This window comes from Chrysochloris asiatica, unplaced genomic scaffold (assembly GCF_000296735.1).
Source record: "Chrysochloris asiatica unplaced genomic scaffold, ChrAsi1.0 scaffold00018, whole genome shotgun sequence".
Taxonomy (NCBI): domain Eukaryota; kingdom Metazoa; phylum Chordata; class Mammalia; order Afrosoricida; family Chrysochloridae; genus Chrysochloris; species Chrysochloris asiatica.
The window spans coordinates 11,126,018-11,129,496 of record NW_006408536.1 but is presented as its reverse complement, the minus strand read 5'-3'; positions in this window follow the sequence as shown (position 1 = coordinate 11,129,496).

Genomic DNA, 3,479 nt, shown 5'->3' with positions numbered 1-3,479 from the left:
AGTTCCCACAGCCTCGTGCTTCAACAGCCTGTCCTCTGACCTGCCAATTTGGGTTTCTTAGCTCCTGAGACTACATGGGTGAGGAGAATCCACCAGACTGATCTCTGAACTATATGGATTTGGGACTGGCCAGTCATCACTATTGTGTAAGTCATTTCCTTTGACAATTGTGAGTCTGTGAGACATTGCAGTGTGTTGCAGAACCCTGGGACATGAGGACGGGGAGGAGTGGTGATTGATATCAAGGACTGTGGAGGGTCAGAACATGTTGGGCATAAAACATTTATTGGTGAAGATCAAAGAGCACAGCCTTCGGTATGGATTGCATCTCAATGTAAGGAAAACAAAATCCTCACCACTGGACCAATAAACAGCACTCTTATCAACTGAGAAAAGATTGAAGTTCTCAAGGGCTTCATTCTTCTTGGATCAACTATCAACACTCATGGAAGCAGCAGTCAAGAAATCAAATGATGTATTGCATTAGGGAAATCTGCTGCACAAGACTTTTTGAAAGTGTTAAAGAGCAAAGATGTCAGCTTGAGGACTAAGGTGCACCTGACCCAAGCCATGGTATTTTCAATAACCTCATATGCATGTGAAAGCTGGACAGTGAATAAGGACGACCGTAGAAGAATTGATGCCTTTGAGTTATGTTGTTGGAGGAGAATATTGAAATTGCCATGAGTTGCCAAAAAAACAAACAGATCTGTGTTGGAAGAAGTATAGCCAGAGTGCTCCTTGGAGGCCAGTATGGCCAAACTTCTCTCATACTTCGGACATATTGTCAGGATGAACCAGTCACTGGAGAAGGATATCATGTTTGGTAAGGTGAAGGGTCAGAGAAAGAGAGGACGACCCCCAATGAGATGGATTGGCAAAGTGGCAGCATCAATGGGCTCAAGCGTGGCAACAATTGTGAGGCTGGCCCAGGATCGGGCAGAGTTTTGTTCTGTTGTGCATAGGGTTGCTATGAGTCAGCACCTACTCGATGGCAACTAACAACAGCAACAACATATTGGAAAAGTTGGACAGTCGGGATATCTTTAACCTCTATTTCATAGGGACCAGCCTAATACTGATCTTTCTAAAAGAAATTATTCATACAGTTGCACAAATATACATGCATATACTTGCATAAATAACACATACAAAAATACTTAGACATAAAATTCAAACCTTATTGACCAGGTATGCAGATAAAATTATTGAAAGAGGAAGGATACAGAAAGGGGTATGTGTACAGGAAGAAGAATTTCTAGATGAAGTTCCTTCATAAAACCCTGTAAATGAATCTTGGAGAAAGTTTTTAAGATAGAGCTATGTGATTCATGGATATGATCAATAATTTGTGGAAGAGAATGGAAATAACAGCATTAAGAATTTCAAGAACTTCCTCATTTGGTTGCTGTGTTCCCATATCCCCATCCACTCTCCCCCCAGACCTTTAGATCCATGATTTCTTTCTGAGCCCATTCTTAGTGACCATGACTCTTCAAATTACACACTGTCATACAGTTGACCCAGGTGCCGTCCTATAAAAATGTGAATCTTTTGTGTACTTAGTGAAAAGGTTCAGTCAATTAACAAAATTCTTCATCCCTAGACATAGCCCATGGTATTTCCAATAACCTCATATGCATGCAAAAGTTGGCTAGTGAATAAGGAAGACTGTAGAAGGATTGATGTATTTGAGTTATGGTGTTGGGGGAGAATATTGGAAGTACCATGGACTGTGAAAAGGAAAACCAGATCTGTGCTGGAAGAAGTACAGCCAGAGTGCTCCTTGGGAGCCAGGATGGCCAAACTTCATCTCTCTTACTTCGGAGAGGGCCTGAGTATATCAGGAGGGACCAATTCCTGGAGAAGGATATCATGTCTAGTAAAAGAGGAAGAACCCCAACAAGATGGATTGGTACAGTGGCAGGAGCAATGGGCTTAGGAATAGCAATGATTGTGAGGTTGACTCAGGACTGGCAGTGTTTTGTTCTGTTGTGTGTTAGGTCACTGTGAGTTGGTACCAACTTGATGGCACCTAACAACAACAGACATAGCCCAAAGCACAGAGTGACTGACTAATGGGTATTCTCCTCAGCAAAGAAAGGAGGCAATAAAGTTGGTCTACTTGAAGACTTCACTTAGGGTACTGGCTTTTGTCCTCTAATGCTGGACATTTCTCCCTTCAAGGTGCTCTCTCATGTTACCTCATCTATATTCCGGAAACTTTCATTTCAGTCTATTATTTCCTTGAGTCCTAATTTATTTTCTCACTTTTAAATTCACCATTAAAATTAAAAGCAAAGGCACGTGTATTCACCAGGCAGTTTCTCTGAGGTTCTTAGAGCCCTAATTATGATATGAAAACATGATTTCCAACTTTGCAGATGATGCTAAATTGAGAGAGAATAAAAACAAATGAGGAATAATTAGGTGGTGCAGCCAGATATAAAAGGATTTACATCATTTATGTTTCTGGACTAATAGATGGCAAATGCAGGGCTGCACAGATAAATGGAAGATAATTAGCCCCCGCAAAGTATCAGAACTGGGGATCTCTGCTAAATAGGAAACTGCTGACGAAAAGTGGCGTGAGCTAGAAGGAACACAGGGGAGTGCAGGGGTCAGTGAGGGTGATTACAGCCTGGGAATGATTGCATCATGGAAAAACTCCTGAGAGCTGGCACATCCTCCTGATACCCTTTGCGTCTGCATCCCTCCCTCCCTCCCTCCCTCTGCCACACAGAAGCATTCTGTTGTTAGCAATGTGTTTCTCTGGGATCCTGACATTGGACTTGACGCTATGCAGTCTTTGCATTGCAGACAGACTGCAAGAAGGCTGACTTCAGAGGGAGAGCATTTTGTTCAACCATGACATTTTTCCTGGTGGTGCATTATGACACACAAGTAGCTAGTCATTTAAAGGTTTATTGTGGTGGCTTAAGACTGAAGTGCCTTCTGAGCACTTGGAAGGTATAGAAGAGCACACACACAGAGATGTGCATGCACACACACGCAACTGTTTTGAGTTAAGTGTTATACCAGTACTCTCTTAGGGTGCCTCACCCTTCCTTGGGTTCGAGGTACCATCCTACACTGGAGAAGGGAACCCAACTCATCATCTTATCCGTTACAAAAATTCATTACATTATCCACCTACAAATACTCAAGTTTTGATACTCCAGAACTTCCAGAGGTAATTATACATCATTGTATGAGACTGCACAGTAATAGAACAGCAGAGACTATGGCCCTTAGTCACCCTTCAGGCTTCAGGAAATGGACTCACCCCCATGGCTCAATGTTTGACCAAACAATAGACAAATCTTTAAGGAGACCAAGAGCACTAGAGAGGTAAGCATTCCTTAGAATAATCTACCAATGGGGATCAATAGGGTAGCATTAACCCAAGGAAAAAGTTCAAAAGGGTTAGGAAAGAAGGAGGAATGGAAACAGGAAACACAAGGAGGAGGTGGGATAAG